This window comes from Ovis canadensis, chromosome 19 (genome assembly GCF_042477335.2).
Source record: "Ovis canadensis isolate MfBH-ARS-UI-01 breed Bighorn chromosome 19, ARS-UI_OviCan_v2, whole genome shotgun sequence".
In the NCBI taxonomy this organism is placed as follows: domain Eukaryota; kingdom Metazoa; phylum Chordata; class Mammalia; order Artiodactyla; family Bovidae; genus Ovis; species Ovis canadensis.
The window spans coordinates 55,534,412-55,554,617 of record NC_091263.1 but is presented as its reverse complement, the minus strand read 5'-3'; the positions used below and the strand labels follow the sequence as shown (position 1 = coordinate 55,554,617).

Sequence of the window (20,206 nt, the reverse complement as noted above, 5' to 3'; positions counted from 1 at the left end):
TCCTGGTTGATGTAGAGGTAGTATGGAGCAAGATAGGTGAAGTGTTTCATATCCTCCTTCCTAGTGGGGGCCACAGGCTGGGGTTGGGTAAGAAGATGGGGAAAAGCACGATTTGACACTTGACATCCAGGGTACCAAGGGATGATTTTTTTAGGAGTCAATGTCTATACAGGACAGTTTCTCTCTGAATGAAAGAAAATACACATCCACCTTGGGAAACCACTTTGGCTTTCTAATTCAGGAACAACCCTACTACAAATGAAAACTGAATGAAAACTGATGAAAACTGAATCCTCATGGGAAAACAGAAATAGGATTACAAAAAGGATGACATAAGAAAATGGAGGACTGGTTTATAAAGCATACCAATAAATGTCCAGTTGCTTCATGGCCCTAATGTTTTCAGCGACCCAGCAGTTAACAGAGGGCTATGCAAAATCCATCTAATTTAGAAGTACCCATATAGCCAGAATTTAACACATTTCAGGTACGAAGGGAGAGTACGGATAATTTGCCTCAATATACAAATACTGCTTTCTAGAACATCAATAATCTGAGATATGCAGATGATATTACCCTTATGGCAGAAAGAAAAGAGGAACAAAACAGCCTCTTGATGAAAGTGTAAGAGGAGAGTTATAAGCTGGCTTAAAACTCAACATTCAAAAAATGAAGATCACGTATCTGGTCCCATCACTTCATGGCAAATAGATGGGGAAATAGTGGGAAACTTAATTTTGGGGGGCTCCAAAATCACTGCAGATGGTACTTGCAGCCGTGAAATTAAAAGATGCTTGCTCCTTGGAAGAAAAGCTATGACCAACCTAGACAGCATATTAAAAAGCAGAGACAAAGGTAAGTCTTTGTCAAAGTTATGGTTTTTCCAGTAGTCATGTATGGATGTGAGAGTGGACTGTGAAGAAAGCTGAGTGCCAAAGAATGGATGCTTTTGAACTGTGGTGTTGGAGAAGACTCTTGAGAGTTCCTTGGACTGCAAGGAGATCCAACCAGTCCATCCTAAAGGATATCAGCCATGAATATTCATTGGAAGGACTGATGCTAAAGCTGAAGCTCCAATACTTTGGCCACTTGATGTGAAGAACTGACTCATTGGAAAAGACCCTGATGTTGGGAGATTGAAAGCAGGAGAAGAAGGGGACAACAAAGGATAAGATGGTTGGATGGCATCACCAACTCAATGTACATGAGTTTGACCAAACTCTGGGGGTTGGTGATGGATAGGAAAATCTGACATGCTGCAGTTCATGGGGTCACAAGGAGTGACATGACTGAGCAATTGAACGGAGAATAAGTACAACTATCTCATAAAAATGAAAGGTCATTGTGAATACTGAAAATCATCTAACCCAGAGGTTTTCAAGGTGTGTTCCCTGGAGCAATAGTACCAATAGCACCTGGGGAAATTAGAAATGCAAATTCTTGAGTCCTACTACAAAGCTACCAAACTGGAAACTCTGGGAGAAGGGCCCAGAATTCTAAGCTTTAATAAGATATCTGGATAATTCAGTTCAGTTCAGTCGCTCAGTCGTGTCCGACTCTTTGCGATCCCATGAATCGCAGCACGCCAGGCCTCCCTGTCCATCACCATCTCCCGGAGTTCACTCAGACTCACGTCCATAGAGTCCGTGATGCCATCCAGCCATCTCATCCTCGGTCGTCCCCGTCTCCTCCTGCCCCCAATCTCTCCCAGCATCAGAGTCTTTTCCAATGAGTCAGCTCTTCACATGAGGTGGCCAAAGTACTGGAGCTTCAGCTTTAGCATCATTCCTTCCAAAGAAATCCCAGGGTTGATCTCCTTGCAGTCCAAGGGACCCTCAAGAGTCTTCTCCAACACCACAGTTCAAAAGCATCAATTATTCGGCGCTTAGCCTTCTTCACAGTCTAACTCTCACATCCATACATGACCACAGGAAAAACCACAGCCTTGACTAGATGGATCTAGTCGGCAAAGTAATGTCTCTGCTTTTGAATATATTATCTAGGTTGGTCATAACTTTTCTTCCAAGGAATAAGCGTCTTTTAATTTCATGGCTGCAGTCACCATCTGCAGGGATTTTGGAGCCCAAAAAAATAAAGTCTGACACTGTTTCCACTGTTTCCCCATCTATTTCCCATGAAGTGATAGGACCAGATGCCATGATCTTCATTTTCTGAATGTTGAGATTTAAGCCAACTTTTTCACTCTTCTCTTTCACTTTCATCAAGAGGCTTTTTAGTTCCTCTTCACTTTCTGCCATAAGGGTGGTGTCATCTGCATATCTGAGGTTATTGATATTTCTCCCGGCAATCTTGATTCCAGCTTGTGTTTCTTCCAGTCCAGCGTTTCTCATGATGTACTCTGCATAGAAGTTAAATAAGCAGGGTGGCAATATACAGCCTTGACGTACTCCTTTTCCTATTTGGAACCAGTCTGTTGTTTCATGTCCAATTCTAACTGTTGCTTCCTGACCTGCATACAGATTTCTCAAGAGGCAGGTTAGGTGGTCTGGTATTCCCATCTCTTGAAGAATTTTCCACAGTTTATTGTGATTCACATAGTCAAAGGCTTTGGCATAGTCAATAAAGCAGAAATAGATGTTTTTCTGGAACTCTCTTGCTTTTTCCATGATCCAGCGGATGTTGACAATTTGATCTCTGGTTCCTCTGCCTTTTCTAAAACCAGATTGAACATCAGGAAGTTCACGGTTCACCTATTGCTGAAGCCTGGCTTGGAGAATTTTGAGCATTACTTTACTAGCATGTGAGATGAGTGCAATTGTGCGGTAGTTTGAGCATTCTTTTGTATTGCCTTTCTTTGGAATTGGAATGAAAACTGCCCTTTTCCAGTCCTGTGGCCACTGCTGAGTTTTGCAAATTTGCTGGCATATTGAGTGCAGCACTTTCACAGCATCATCTTTCAGGATTTGAAACAGCTCAACTGGAATTCCATCACCTCCACTAGCTTTGTTCATAGTGATGCTTTCTAAGGCCCACTTGACTTCACATTCCAAGATGTCTGGCTCTAGATGAGTGATCACAACATCATGATTATCTGGGTCGTGAAGATCTTTTTTGTACAGTTCTTCTGTGTATTCTTGCCACCTCTTCTTAATATCTTCTGCTTCTGTTAGGTCCAGACCATTTCTGTCCTTTATCGAGCCCATCTTTGCATGAAATGTTCCCTTGGTATCTCTAATTTTCTTGAAGAGATCTCTAGTCTTTCCCATTCTGTTCTTTTCCTCTATTTCTTTGTATTGATCACTGAAGAAGGCTTTCTTATCTCTTCTTGCTATTCTTTGGAACTCTGCATTCAGATGCTTATATCTTTCCTTTTCTCCTTGGCTTTTCGCCTCTCTTCTCTTCACAGCTATGTGTAAGGCCTCCCCAGACAACCATTTTGCTTTTTTGCATTTCTTTTCCATGGGGATGGTCTTGATCCCTGTCTCCTGTACAATGTCACGAACCTCATTCCATAGCTCATCAGGCACTCTATCTATCAGATCTAGGCCCTTAAATCTATTTCTCACTTCCACTGTATAATCATAAGGGATTTGATTCAGGTCATACCTGAATGGTCTAGCGGTTTTCCCTACTTTCTTCAATTTGAGTCTAAATTTGGTAATAAGGAGTTCATGATCTAAGCCACAGTCAGCTCCTGGTCTTGTTTTTGTTGACTGTATAGAGCTTTCCATTTTTGGCTGCAAAGAATATAATCAATCTGATTTTGGTGTTGACCATCTGGTGATGTCCATGTGTAGAGTCTTCTCTTGTGTTGTTGGAAGAGGTGTTTGCTAGGACCAATGCATTCTCTTGGCAAAACTATTAGTCTTTGCCCTGCTTCATTCTGCATTCCAAGGCCAAATTTGCCTGTTGCTCCAGGTGTTTCTTGACTTCCTACTTTTGCATTCTAGTCCCCTGTAATGAAAAGGACATCTTTTTGGGGTGTTAGTTCTGAAAGGTCTTGTAGGTCTTCATAGAACCATTCAACTTCAGCTTCTTCAGTGTTACTGGTTGGGGCATAGACTTGGATTTCCGTGATATTGAATGGTTTGCCTTGGAGACGAACAGAGATCATTCTGTCGTTCTTGAGATTGCATCCAAGTACTGCATTTCGGACTCTTTTGTTGACCATGATGGCTACTCCATTTCTTCTGAGGGATTCCTGCCCACAGTAGTAGATACAATGGTCATCTGAGTTAAATTCACCCATTCCAGTCCGTTTTAGTTTGCTGATTCCTAGAATGTTGATGTTCACCCTTGCCATCTCTTGTTTGACCACTTCCAATTGCCTTGATTCATGGACCTGACATTCCAGGTTCCTATGCAATATTGCTCTTTACAGCATCGGATCTTGCTTCTATCACCAGTCACATCCACAACTGGGTATTGTTTTTGCTTTGGCTCCATCCCTTCATTCTTTCTGGAGTTATTTCTCCACTGATCTCCAGCAGCATATTGGGCACCTAATGACCTGGGGAGTTCCCTTTTTTGGTATCCTATCATTTTGCCTTTTCATACTGTTCATGGATGATTCAGAACCACTGGTTAAACCCAACTATTCTCCCAATCTTTTCCTACAAAATATTTGCCAGGTAGCTGGCTATCCTATGCTCAAATATACACAGTGATATGAAATTCACTAACCAATCCTTTTCAGATAACCAGCTTCAGCAATTACATAGTTGCCCTTTGTATCAAGTTCACCTTTCCTCATGGATTTATGGTTTGACGGATCATATAAAACAAGTTTCATGCAAGTGGAAGTGCTTTAGATATTGGAAGTTAACGTGTGTTTTTCATTTCCCCCAGTTTTTCTAGAATGAGCGTGCAATTCAATTCAATCATTCTTCAAACAGCATTGATTCAAGTTCCCTAAGTTACCTGTGTATTTTTGCTCCCTTAGCATCCATTTTCCATGGTTCTGGTCATATCACTGTAATTTCTGTTTGGGTAGTATCCCACCATATTCTGTATGTTAGGTTCTTCGTACTGCCTTGTTCTAGGGATGGGAAAGTAACCCACGCACCCTTAGTCCTTTGTTACATGACTGATTCAGGGGTGCTCACAGGAGAAAAAATGAACCAGCCAAAGAAAGGATATTCATGAGAGGATGACTGTTCATACTATGGGCAGAGTGATTTCTTTCTGCTTAGTTGCTGTGAACTTGAAAGAGCTAAAGAATACCCTAGAAAGAGTCTGCCTCTTATCAGAGCCAACACTGAAGCCAGGAAAACCGAAATACAGAGAGAGACCCATACCTGATGACACTGGTTGAGCATCTGAACAGCTCTGAAAGGACTAATGTCCGTGGACATTGTTTCCTCTAATGAATAATTTTACAGAGTTGACTTAAGCATACGCTTAAATTGATGAGCTACTATTGCCAATCCATCAAAGACTCTCTTCTGATTTTCATTTTTCTTATTTTCACTTCATCCTCTATACCCAAACCCATTCCTTCCTTTCCCAGCCTGGGGCTTCTTTTTTTTTTTTAACGAAATATAATGCTATATATATTTTTTGTTGTTTTATAAATACATGGTAAAGAGTCTGCCTGCAATGCAGGAGACCGAGGTTTCATCCCTGAGCCTGGAAGATCTCCTGGAGAAGGAAATGGCAACCCGCTCCAGTATTCTTGCCTGGAGAATCCCATGGACAGAAAAGCCTGGTGAGCCCCCAGCTACGGGGTCAGAAAGAGTTGGACATGACTGAGCAACTAACTAATGCTGTATTTATAAGCTCCACTGTATTTTTCATAAATACTTTATGTGTCAAAGGACTTCCCTGGTGGCTCAGACGGTAAAGCATCTGCCTACAATGCAGAAGACCCGGGTTCAAACCCTGGGTCAGGAAGATCCCCTGGAGAAGGAAATGGCAACCCACTCTAGTACTCTTGCCTGGAAAATCCCATGGACGGAGGAGCATGGTATGCTTCAGTCCATGGGGTCGCAAAGAGTCGGACACAACTGAGCGACTTCACTTATGTGTCAAAATCCTGTAGTTTTAAAATTTGTATAGAAGTTGTGTCATGCTTTAAATCTGTCTTTGTCTCAATGCTGTTTTAGAGAATGTTATAAGTAGATGTAATTCCCTCTCTAATCGCTTATTCTCTCATTGCACTCCACTGTCATTTTCCTTTTCTGATCTTTTAGTGCAAAAGAACTAGCTTTCTCAGTCTTTCACCACAAATAACACTGAGATAATCATACTTACATATATTTCTGTGGGCATCTATGCTAGTCCCATTATTGGGTTTTAGGTTATATAGATACTTGTAACCTTAAAAACATTATGGATCATTTTGCATTCCTAGAAGCAATGTATGAAGATTTCTATCTTCCCACACTGTTGTCAATGCTTGAGAGTACCTGATTTCCAAGGTTTTACTTCTATGATAGGCAAAAAGGCATTTTTGAATTTTAATTAGCTAGTCTCCAATGTGAATTTGCCTGCCAGTGTAGGAAACACAGGTGTGATCCCTGGGTCAGGAAGATTCTCTGGAGGAGGAAATGGCAACTCACTCTAGTAATCTTGCCTGGACAAGCCCATGTACAGAGGAGCCCGGTGGGCTAGGGGTCACAAAGAGTCTGACACGACTGAGCAGCCTGCACACACACAGTACAATCTGTGTATGTGTGTATTTCTCTTCATATGAATCACCAATTCATAATTTTCCCTCTTTTGTCTTGGTTTCTTCCCTCCTATTTTCTGATTTTTTGAGTCCCTTGTGTATTTAAATATTAATCTTAGTGTATTAAACACGACAGTTGTATTTTCACCATCTGTTAGTTTTTCGATCACAGACTCCATTGAACAAAAGCATTTGTCTTGATGTATTCATCAACTTTCTTCTCGTGGTTTGTGCTCTGTGAATATTTCACAACAAACCATTTTCTACTGTAAGATTACAAAAACGTATTCTTAAATTTTCATCTACTAGCTTTATATGTTCACTTTTAACAGTTAGGTATTTAATCTACTTGGAGCTGTTTCTGAAGTACAGAAATGGTTTCATTTTTCTCTTTTTGCACACCAACTTTCCCAGCACCAACTGCTGGAAATGATTACATTGAGTTCCCCTTTGTACATAGGAGTGAGTCTAGACTTTATTATAGCCTTTTCTATGATAGATGCTAGAGAACAGGAGGAGACATTTTTTCTCTGAAGAGCAAGTTTCGGGCTATCTTGTCAGCATGAAAGTAGCCACAGACAATAAATAAAGGAATGGATGTGGCTGTGTCCCAATAAAACTTTATTTTTAAGAACAGAAGGCAGGCTGCATTTGGCATATGGACTGTAGTTTGTCAACTTCTGCTATATATATATATAAATGCCTTGCAAAGAGAAGGTCCTTCTTTATCTCTTATTTATTCTCTTATATAAATATTAGATTCAATTATACCTCTTCAAAACAACTCTTGTTCAGGCATTGATTAGAATTACAATGAGTTTAAATTTTTTTTGGAAGAAATACAATATCTTTACAATATTCAATCTATTCATTATAAATGCTGCATTTATGGTCTATAATTCTATAATAAAACCCTTGTAATAGGGTTTTAAATTTCCCTTATATGTTTTACGAATTCTTTCTTAGATTTATTCCTAGATAGCTTTTCGTTTATGTCAGTATTATAAATGGTATCTTATCATAGTTTATAATTGGTTACTCCCAATACAGACAAAAGCTGTTGATTTATTTATGTTGCTCTTATGAGCTGGCAACCTAGCTGAATACTTCTGTTGCTAGCAGTTTCTGCTGATTCTCTTTGGTTTTCTAAATAAATGATTGTATTATAAATAATAGTTATATCTTTCCATTATTCCACTGGTATCGATTTGTCTTACTACATTGGTCAGGTATCTGGTAATATGTTGATAAACAGTGGCAACACGAGTGTTCCTGTCTTGTTCCCAATCTTAAGAATGAGTTTAAACTTTTCTCTTTTTCCATTAAAAATGACATCTGCTATAGATTCTAAGGATAAAGCCTTTATTAAGCTAAAAAACTTTTCCTGTTTCAAGTTTGGTAAGAGCTGCTTCTATTTGAAAAAGAAAAAAACTTTATTAAATGCTTTTTATCAGTGATCATGCAATTTCTCATTCTTTGCTATTAATGTGGTAAATTACAGTAAAAGATTTTTTAAAGCACTGAAACATCCTTTCACTGTTATGATTAATTCAACTTAGTCTCAATGTACTATTAGTATTTTTTAATACATGACTAGATTTGAATTATTTGTGTTTTTAATGTGATAAGTGAATCTGGTCAATATTTTTTACTTGCTTTTTGTTTTCAAAATTAAACTTAATAGGTTGGCTTTTATTTTTTGTTCTATAAGAAGTTGTGCAAACAAGAATTTTCTGTTTCATAAGAGTTAAATAGAATTCACTGGTCAAACTGTCTGGGCCTCTTTTTATATTGCAAGGAAGATTAAGTTTTGATAATCATTACATACAATTTATTTAATGGTTGTTAATTTTTTCTTCCATCACTTTTTTTTAGCCATACATCCTTTTCATGTAAATGTTCATCTGTACTGGTAAAAATGTACATCCTTTTTAACAGTATTATATATAATTTATGAAAATTTTCAGAGGACTATATTTTGGTTCTTTGCTTTTATTAATTTTCTCTGCCCCTTATTTTCTGTATTTATATTTGTTTCCCTTTTTTTCTTTGTTTTCTTCAGGTTACCATGTTATAGTGTTTTTCTAATTTTTTGTGTCATACATTGAGCTTATAGAGTTGCAGACTTTCTAGTTTTTTCTTGAGTAACAAAAGCTACATATTGCCATCAAAGAACTCCATTAGCTAGCTATCTCAGTTTTTGAACTACTGTGCTTTTATTATCATTCAGCTTTAAAATTCTGCTATTCTTATTATCTTTTCCTATTTAACCTGAGGGTTATTTCATAGTATGTCTTTTCATTTCAAACATATGGAACACTTTTGCTATCTTACTGTTAATAATGACTGATTTTAAAGCACTGTAGTTAGAGAAAAGAACCTCTATACTGTTGATTTGGTCGAATGTGAGGCTTCCTTCCTGATGCATTAAAATTTGAAGCGTGTGCCTAGTCCACACGCCCTCCAAGATAAAACATATTCTGCGTTTGTTGAGTAAGGAGTTCTACATACATGGTGGAGCAAATCATTGCTTGTTTTCCACATCTTCCTCTGCTTACTTTTTGTCTCATCTTATCAGTTTCTGAAAACACTCTATTAGATTTCTAACAAGAACTGCTTAATCAATGTCACATGCCAGAAATTACTGTTTTCTACATTATGGCATGGGCATATGTCCCTGCTTAATTTATTCCCTTCATCTGTTGTTCCTTTTTCTTTTTGTCTGTATCTGACAAGCGTAAATTTTTCCATCCCCTTATCTTCCACCTGTGTCCTTTTAATTTTTTTTTTTTAATAAACACAGCATTTTGTTTTCTATACATTGGACAATCTGTCTTGATTAGTTTAGCCTCCATACTCGTTTATCTTTTTGTTTCACTTTTTTTCTTCTCCCCCTACATTCCACAGGCTAAATCAAGCTTTTTCCTATGTTACAAAAATGACACATTCTATTTTGTTTCAATACTATTATTCTCATCTTATTACAACCCGTACTAATGCTCAATTTCCTCATCAATACCTAAAAGCAGACCAGTATCTCTGTCCTTAGCATATACTTAACCACCCTGGATCTCTTTCAGATCTCATCCCCCATCTTCCCCTTACCCAATTTCTGATGTTTTAAAATAACATGATGATACGGAGTAATAAAGAAAGTTGCATTTTGCACAAATAAATAAATAAATAAAATAACATGATGTTATAATTTCAAATAGTTACTGATATGTTGGTTTTGTTTTTTGGCCACTGCTTACTCTAGGGATCATAATTTTCATATATCTTATTTTCAAAGGCCCACAGACATTCCCTTACACCAGGCAGCAGTGGGCTCAGCACTGCTTCCTCTTGTCAATTTTAGCTCCCTCTTTGGTTTTTGTCCCACATGCCTTTTTTCAAAGCTCAACTACACTTTCGAGAAAATATTTGTATATTTTATGTAATATTCCAAATTAATTTTTTTAGGGAACAATTTTCCAATATCTACCCTCTAATATTCATAGAGACAAGTTGCCACTGCAGTCTTCTGTGTTCTGTTCATATAAAGACAAGTCATTGATTCAGGGCCCCCTCCAACCCAGGATAACCTCATCTTAACTAATTATATCTGCAAAAATCCTATTTTCAAATAAGATAGTTCCGAGGTTCCTTTCAGTGATGTTATTATTCATCCCACTACAGACTACTTTGCTGATTTCTACCGTTTGGTCTGTTAAGCTTTTCCACAGAAGGTCTTCAGTTTTAGTGGATGCTTTCTATTATTGGTTGCTATTTTTTCCAAATATTCCTTGACCTCAGTTTACTTCTCTGCCTTTCAGGGGTTCTATCTGTTGGGGTTCTGGAAGGCCACCCAAAAGTGTGCCTCAACGGCATATTGATCATTCTGTATCAAAGCTACTTAAGCAATAGCCAATGCAAGAGGGACACTCTGACCCTCCCCATCTGCCTTCCTGGAAGCAGGAAGTAAATCTCCCTTGTGCAAGGTGCCTTCCTGGCATTTGGAGGTAGAACTCCCTTATCTCCAGAGATAGGGAATTGAGGCCAAGAGTCTATATGAACAAACCTTGTTACTTCTTTAATTTACTACGGCAAGTCTAAACTGTTTAGATTCTTCACTGATTGAAAGCCCCAAACCTGTTTATTTGCCTTGTCAATTCCTCACACATTTGTCTAAAAATTATAAAAGCTGTCTGCTTTGGCCACTTCTTAGTTCCTAGACGACCATGCGCATGAATAAATTTTTTTTTTCCTCCTGTTAGCTCTCTGGTGTCACTTGTATCATGAGTCCAGCCACCAGAATTCAAGAGGGGTAGAAGGAAATTTTTCCCTCTCCAACATATCTAACACCTCTATTCCTTCTCCCTCTCAAGTCTTTCTTCAGTTTTCTCATATATTTTTTTCTTCCTGATGTCTTTCAGGAGATGGCCTCAATCTATCTGACTGCTGATGACTATCAGCATGAACATAAGTCTTCCAGGATGCTCGTTCCTAGTGCTCATGTTAGGTTTAATTATGACCCATCTCTGCTCTACTCGAAGCTACCTTGCCTCTCACTTGCGTCCTTTTCAGCTATCACTCTTGCCAAAGAGCTCATTTATTTCTACTTCTCTTTTTTTCATGAGTTTAGCTTGCCAACAATTTGAAATGTTAATTGCTCTCTTCACTATTTCTTCCTTTTTGGTACATCCAGACAACTCACAAACTACCCATTGTTGAGAGGAAGCATCACGAGGTGGAATGAGTGTCCAAAGCCCATAAACTAGAGCCTTGGTTCCACCCCTCCCTGATCCTCAGTGATTCACTGAACTTCTCCCTCTCAAGTATATCATCTGAAAGTAACAGATGACAGATACATACAGCACTGGAGAAGGAAATGGCAACCCACTCCAGTACTCTTGCCTGAAGAATCCCATGGACAGAGGAGCCTGGCAGGCTACAATCCATGGGGTCACAAGAGTCCGACATGACTTGGGGACTAAACAACCACCACTATATAGCACAGGGAACTGATATCATGCAATAACCTATAATGGAAAAGAATCTGAAAAGAAATGTGTGTGTTTGTGTATACACGTAGCACTGAATCACTTTGCTGTACAGTAGAAACACAAACATTGTAAATTACCTATACTTTCATAAAATTTAAAAAAATTAATGGACGACAGAGCACATCTCACTATGTCTGTCACAAGACATAGGCAGCCCGAATGGTAATATCTTTATATTTCCTTGCTCGAATCCAATTCTGCTTCTTCTTGACCTGGGGTACATTCTGCCCACTTGCAATGCTAGCAGACATGCCTCCTCAAGTTTTAATCTCAGTGGAGAAGAAAAATACTACAGTAACTACAAACAGAACAAAGGCAGAAAAGAATAAGAGCCAATATGGTGTGACGGGGAGATTCCTACATCTCCACAATCTGAAACTGTCTGCAATTCTGAGACAAATATTAAATACTTCCCTCTCATACAAAAAGTACAGAAAGCAATTTATTTTGCAGTAAAGTAACATTGCTCAATCTGTTTTAAAACCAAGCACAATGGCTGAATGTACCGTATTTTGTGAAATTCTCAGAGAAAAATCATCTCCTGAGATTTATTTCTTAATAAATGTGAAGAAGCTAACTTCTGGCATCCAGAGAACCAAGAACTGTGTCAGGGACCTCAGTGTAAGGCTTAGGACCTTAGTCTTACTTGTGGTCTTAGCTAAGACAGAAATAGAAGGGACCAGGTTCACTCCAGAAGGTAACTGAGGCCTGCAGGTGTCTCTATATAAATAATGACAGATGTAAATATATTAAAACTCAAATATTTTTAGCCAATTATTTTTTAAATTTTCATTTCTTAGTAACAAGTCATTTTGAACTAAAAATAATGCAACTTTCAGGTATTTAATGAGTCTCCATTTCCCATCATTTCAGCTACAAAATCTATCTGCACCCTCTCTTGATCTCTCCACCTTTTATAACCAATCTCTACCCCTCTATCTCCCATAATTTTTACCAGCTAGTAGCATCATATTATTTTTAGAACATCATCTTCAAAATTTAGTCAACAGAAAGGAAGTAATGAAAAGCTCTCTACTATTCACATTTAATTTTGTGACTCAGTGAATCTGATCAGTCACCTCTTCCATAGGGCTAGGCAGGCAACGCAACATGTAGTGGAAAAAGTTTCAACAGCCACAAAAGCAAACGCCTCAGAATGTGAAATTTCCCCCGTTGACAGCAGGAGATGACAATGGCTCACTTTAGAGTAGATCAGGTTTCTTCCTGATTCGCCAGAAATGTTATATTCATGTCCAACTAAAATAAGTATCACAGACTTCTAATGCTGTCTCGGAAAAAAAAAAAAAAGTCAACCCTAGGATGCAGCTAGAGTTTGTAAAACAAAGTGAAATCAGAAACATAAAGGCAAATGCCATATGATACCACTTATAAGTCGAATCTAAAACGTGGCACAAATGAACCTATCTATGAAACAGAAACAGACTCACAGCCTGGTGGTTGCCAAGGGGACAGTGGTATGGGAGTGAAGGACTGCGAGTTTGGGGTTAGCAGATATGAACTATTAAGTATAGGATGGATAAACAGCAAGGTTCTACTCCACAGCACAGGGAATATACTCAATATCCTGTGATAAAACATAATGGAAAAGAATATTTTAAAAAAGAATGCCTATACATTTAAAACTGAGTCACTTTTCTGTATAGCAGAGAGAAGCCACAACATTGTAAATCAACTGTACTTGAAAAAAAAAAAGCAGAAAATAAAAATCAATCCTAGAGTTTTGAACATAAAAGGACCAAAAAGATTATTTAGATCCAGCCCTCTCATTTTAGAGATGCTGAGTAAGTCCAGCAAGTGGCTGGCTCAAAGTCATTCGGATCCTTATTGGATCCCCTTTAGAGGGCCCAGTTGTTTACAGAGGACACTTCAAGAATTTCTCAAACTTGGTACTCTAGGACTTCAGAAACTCCACTTTCAGAAAGGCTGAATTAAAGTCAACCATCACTTTAGGGGATTCCTTGGTGCGAAAACCACACAACAATACCCTCTTCTTATATATAAGACAGTCAACTGGTGATCCAGAATATATGTCTGTTACTTTCAAATTATTTCACTAAATGGAGAACCCAAAATATAAACTCCTTTTTGAGAATGTGAATCTTCAAGACTCAACAATTCAAGTTTGAGAAACTCAGGACTTCAGCAAATGACCTAAAAGGCCAAGCTCATCAGGATGTGAAGTCCTAACCAACAGACCATTATTCCATGATTATCTTTCCCTACAGTAAATGATTTCTTTGGGACAAATGAAACATGGAACTACTTCCATAAGCAACATTGTATACTGGCTACTCAAAGTGTGGTCTGCTAGTCAAAAACATCTGTGTTACCTGAGAGTTGTTACAAATGCATATACCCACCCCAAATCTAGTACATCAATCTGTATTTCAACAAGCTTCCCAGCTGTGTTATACTTGAATGTGCGTATTTCCCCAAGCACTAGTTCCAAAACTAGGTTTACTGAAATTATCTTGAGAGCTTTCTAAAACAATAGATTTTTGAACAATAGATATCTCTATCGTAGCCCAACCCTCTAATAGAACCTCTAGGATGCTGAGGTTAAAAAAACACAGCTCAAGGATCAGCCTGTGAAACAGTGGTAACAATAATATCTCTTCTCAAGGACACACATAAAGCACTTGATAAATATTCAGTAAATGCTGGTCATTGTATTAATGCTAGCATTTTACCCTGGCATAAAGTAATAGCCAATCTTATTCAATAAACAATTGTTACTTGTCAAATAACAAGTCAGATAATGGTAAGTTGCTTGGAATAGTGCTTTTTATATACAGGATACATAATTTTTAGTTAAGCAAAATTTTTTAAAAATTGGCACTACACTACCATTGGATGATTGCTAACACCCTTCTATAGTAGAGACAGAGCAATGTCGATTAAAACGTAGCATGTGATTCAAGAGTAGATGGAACAACTAACAGTTACTCCTCATTTCATCATTCTAGAAATTTCTTTGTAACAACTTAATCTCCTGAAAACCCTATGAGGAAGGTCCTTCATAAATCAACATTCATGCACCTCTTTGATTACTTCTCATGTATCAGTTCCTACATTTCAGAATCACTGTCTTCAAAGGATAGTGACCTTTCAAGGCTATTGATACGTACTGCCAAATATCTCTCAGGAAATGTTTCTATAAATCTACGTTCAAAAGTAATACAGGGAGAAGGGCCATTTTCCCATAATTTTGTCAATACTGGGCATTCTGATTCCACAAACCCCTAATAAAGATTGCTATTACTTAAAAATAACTTGTAGTGTAGTTAGAAATGACTTCTAAGTATTCTAGCTAAACAATCTGCTATGAAAACTGACATCTCCTAGGCAATCAAGAAGCCAGACATAATGAAAAGGAAATATTGTTCTTTTGGTTTAAAGAATGAAAAAGTTGTATTGGAACTTGGTTTATTCCATAATGGAATAACATGTGTATTTTTAACCTTGAAAAATAAACATTCAATAATGGCTGGGAGTGGCAAGATCTACTTTAAAAATAATCTGGGAGAATGGCATTGAAACATGTATACTATCATGTAAGAAACGAAGTGCCAGTCTATGTTTGATACAGGATACAGGATGCTTGGGGCTGGTGCATAGGGATGATCCAGAGAGATGATATGGGGTGGGAGGTGGGAGGGGGATTCAGGATTGGGAGCTCGTATACACCCATGGTGGATTCATGTCAATGTATGGCAAAACCAATACAGTATTGTAAAGTAAAATAAAGTAAAAATAAAAAAATAAAATAAAATAAACAAAAAAATCTATTTTTATATCCTGACATGATTCCACAAATAGCAGGAATCTAAACCAATCCTAGAAGGCATGACCAATCCTTTCGGGTGGTCATTAGAAGAAGTCTACTGCAAATAACTTCAGACACTTCTACCAACAAGTAAGTTCTATTTCAATGCATTTCATTAAAAAAGGAAGCTCAACTGTTAAGCAAAAATGTAAATACATTTGAAAGCTACTGGCTAATGGATACTAAGACTAAACTCAACAGGAAAAATGCCTTGTCATCTGAGGAACAACAGCCTTTCTGCTGGCCAGGCTCTCAAACACATTTTATTGATGACTTGAAAAGCAATCAAGGTGTATAAATGGATAGCTGGAGATAAACATTTAGATTTTTTTTTTGAAAGAGATTTGTAACACTTTATTTAAAGCCTGCCTGCTTGCAGAAGCCTGCCATAGTCCTGTGGATGTTGCTGTTTAGTCGCTCAGTTGTGTCCAGCTCTTGCAGCTCCTGGGCTGTAGCCCTCCAGGCTCCTCTATCCATGGGATTTCCCAAGCAAGAATACTGGAGTGGGCTGCCATTTCCTTCTCCAAACATTTAGGTTTAGATGATTGATGAAACACTGTAGGCTTACAGGCAAACATCAAAATTCCATAGGAGACAGCCTAAGAACATCCCACAAGAAGAACAAAAAGAAATAGAAAACAGCTTAAAGTGTCTCAGGATTCAAGCAAACAAAAGTAACATTTTAACACAAAGAAAAAAAAACCCAAATTTAGTAAAATGCATTAATTCATTAACCCATGGCGTCACTAAAGACAAATTTTCAATTGTTAGCAAGTCAAAAAAAACCCACCCAACAAACAACTGAAGCTCAGCTATTTATAAATAGAAAACACAGAGATATTTCAAAATGCCAACTACTACTTCAATCTCTCACTTCATCAGCTACTCCCCTCCCCCCATCACTTTAATGTTTTCTCATTTCTCACTCTCACTGGTTCCTTCCCCTTCTCCAACAAATATCTTCAGGGATAGATTACACTGAAATACTCTTTTCTTGAATTGGTTGGTCCCTAAACTGCAATCACTAATTTATTCATTCAAGAAACATTACACACTTGCCGTATTCCAGGTACTATTCTCCTGGTAACCGTGGCAGCCCTGACACTAATCGAGCACTCTCGGGGTAGGGTGAAGAGGAACCATAGGTGGTGGAGGCCACACATCAGTGTGCAAAGCAAAAACGCTTCTGATTGTGAAGGAAATAATCAAGAGCAAAAACAGGTAGAGAATTGGAGCGGGCGGAAGGGACTGGTTCAGTGCAGATGGAAAAGAGAAGGTAACATCTGACCAGAAACTTGAATGAGGAACAGTCTGCTATGTCCCTCTGGGGACAGAAGTTTCCTGATGGAAGAAACAGCAAGTGCCAATGCAAGAATGAGCTCAGGGTCTGGGAGGAATGGAAGGAACAGTGGGATGGTGGAATCTGAGAACAGAAAGCGAGACAAAGGGGCGAGGAGCTGGGCTTGAAAGGTGGACCAGGACCAGACCAGGCAGGGCCTAGACTGGTGTTCCAGGAAGTGAGTGATGAGAAACTTATGAAGAAGATTTAAGCTACAGTGTGTTCAGTTTTCAAATTTCAATTGAAAAAACAAAAGATATTTACTATTGCACATTAAAATCATCTCAGGAGTTTATAAAAGATCCCCATACTCCAGTATCTTTTCGCAAGATTTTTAACCATTGAGATACAATTCATGTATCTTAAAGTTAACCAATTTAAACTGTATAGTCCAGCGGTTTTCAGTATTTTCAAAGTTTTCCAATTATTACCATCTAGTTTCTGAATATTTTCATCATTCCCAAAAGAAACCTCATGTAGTTAATCCACACCTGCGCCTCTCTGCAGGCCCTGGAAAACATTATTCTGTCTCTCTGAACCTGCCTGGTCTTCCCTAGTGCTGCAGTGGTAGAGAAGCTGCCTGCCAGTGCAGGAGATCCAGGTTTGATCCCTGGGAGTAGGAAAGGGCAACCCCCATTAGTATTCTCGCCTGGAAAATGCCATGGACAGAGGAACCTGGTGGGCCACAGTCCATGAGGTGGCAGAGAGCCAGATACGAATGAAGCACACACACACACGGACTTGCCTATTCTAAACATCCCATATAACAGAATCCCTTTTGTGTCTGGTTTCTTTCACTCCACACAATGTTTCCAATGTTCATCCATGTAGCATTTTTCAGTAGTTGATCCCTTTTAAAGACTGAATAATATCCTATTTCAAGTATATTCTACACGTTTTTAGCCCATTACTCAATTTAGGACATTTGGGTTGTTTCTGCTCTTTGGCTATGATGAACGGTGTTCCTATGAGTATTCAGGTGCAAGTTTTTATGTGGATCTACGTTTTCAGTTCTCTTAAGGTGGTGGTGGTTTAGTCACTAAGTCGTGTCTGACTCTTGCAACCCCATGGACTGTAGCCTGCCAGGCTCCACTGTCCATGGGATTCTCCAGACAAGAATACTGGAGTGGGTTGCCATTTTCTTCTCCTTCAGCTCTCTTAGGGATGTAGCAATACTTGGGAGAATTGCTGGGTCATATGAAAACTCTTCTAAGGAACAGCTGAACTGTTTTCCTTAGTGATCCCATCATTTTACATGACCACCATCAATGAATGAAGGTTCCAAGTTTTCAACATCGTCACCAACAGCCCATTATAATATATTTTAATTTTATTGGTTTAGCTGAACCAATTTTATTGGTTTAACTGGACATTAAGGGCTTTTTTTTTTTAAGTTTTGTTATTTTTCAGAGTTCCCACAGTAATTCCAATGTTCATTGAAAGCCAAGAACCCTTTACTCCTGCCCATTCACTGCCAATTTCCTGACGAGTATTTACACTTATTCCTTGAAGTGCCCCAAAGCTCTTTGGACCGACACTTTCTTGCCACAACCCACCCCTCAGTAATGATATCTGATTTGTAGCTAATGAGAGAATGAAATATGACTAAGGAGGACAAAACGTTATATTTATAAAGACATAACTTTTTAATATAATTATATGCATAACTTTGTATTTATATAATTATAATAGAACTTGGGACTCATGCTATACAAATATGTCATTTATTTTCAAAGAAGAGCAAGCACACATATTAAACTATTTTAAAGTCATTTGCATGAGTGTGTACATGTACTTATGAGAAGTCTGGAAGTTAAGAATGCTTTTCCTCTCAGAAAATGGGTTTGGAATCAGTTCTATTACCTTTTCTGCATATTTTTAATTTCTACTATGACTGTGTGCTGGAGAAGATATTTAGGGATTTTTTTTTCAAATATCCTTGTGTAATATGAATTGCCAACCCCCTTCTGCCACTGATCCACTGGAAACATGGCCTTCAAAAACAGCCTACCAGCAAAAATATTTGCTCCTAAAGCTGTCTTCATCAAGCAGAAAAATATATAGGGAATGAATGGATGACTTCTACATGTTCACTTTTCAACTTGACCTTGAGTATTAAACACAATACCATACGTACAAAAATTTATAAAATCTAAAATTATTCACGTCACTTTAAAAATGCATCCTGCCAAAGCAAACACAGGTGGCGACGGTCTTTGAGACCAGCATCGCGGCCTGGAGCCATTTAGAAAATCAACAGCCTGTTCTTGTAGATAACCAGCTCTGGTGGCAGAGAGAGAAGCCTGAGTGAAAAACTAAGATTTCTCAAGTGAAGGACAAAGTATGGCATGCTTTCTCAGCCTGATGGAGCTGAGATTCATTCTCAGCAGTAGAAATCACCCAAACCATATCTTCAGTGGACTGCAATGGCAGAGGGGAACTTACAGGTTATGATTTGAAAACAATACTTTTGGGGAGCTCAAACCGGTGCTCTGCGACAACCTGGTGGGGTGGGGTGGGGTGGGAGAAGGGAGGGAGGTTCAAGAGGGAAGGGACATTTGTATACCTATGATCGATCCATGCTGATGTATGGCAGAAACCAACACAATATTGTAAAGCAATTATCCTTCAATTAGAAACAAATAAAAAAAAATAGTACTTCAGGAAGAGAATTACAGGTTGAAAAATCACCTTAGTGTCATTTTATCTTTCTGGAGTAAATTTTCTACTGCATTCCCATTCTACAGTATTCCTTACATCATCATAATAAGAGACTCTTAAGACTTCATCTGCATGGATATACATGTTAGAAGATCAACTTAGAACTGATGCCAGAAGTAAGGTAAATCTATCAACTTCGATCTTCCAGAAGCAGGAATTGCATGTTAGCATCCCTTCATCAGGGCACAGGCTGCTCAGAGGTTAAAGTGAAAGTTGCTCAGTTGTGTCCAACTCTTTGAGACCCCATGGACTGTAACCTGCCAGGCTCCTCTGTCCATGGAATTCTCCAGGCAAGAATACTGGAGTAGGTTGTCATTCCCTTCTCCAGGGAACCTTCCCAACCCAGGGATCAAACCAAGATCTCCCACACTGCAGGCAGATTCTTTACTATCTGAGCCACCAGGGAAGCCTAGAGGTTAAGAGACATCCAAGGTCCTTTACTTTTTAAAATTTTACTTTACCATAAATTTTTAAGGCGTCTGGTACATTTTTAAAAAATGCCAAAGCAAAATTACCCAAATTGTGTTAATTTTAAACATTAACAGTGAACAAATTAAAGCTCCTGACATGAATATAAAACAATGATTACCATCGGTTTACAGAGGAAAGATGGTTTCACCACT

The 20,206-nt window shown here is 38.4% G+C and overlaps 1 protein-coding gene and 1 non-coding gene across 34 annotated transcripts in view; one reads left to right on the top strand and one right to left on the bottom strand.

The window, feature by feature from the left end:
• The window catches only part of FHIT (fragile histidine triad diadenosine triphosphatase), a 1,561,686-nt gene that overhangs the window by 833,962 nt on the left and 707,518 nt on the right, over positions 1–20,206 (bottom strand). The gene's annotated exons all lie outside the window — the stretch shown is intronic.
• TRNAC-ACA (transfer RNA cysteine (anticodon ACA)) lies at positions 5,782–5,854 on the top strand. Its single transcript has one exon. It is a non-coding gene; the product is annotated as a tRNA-Cys (tRNA).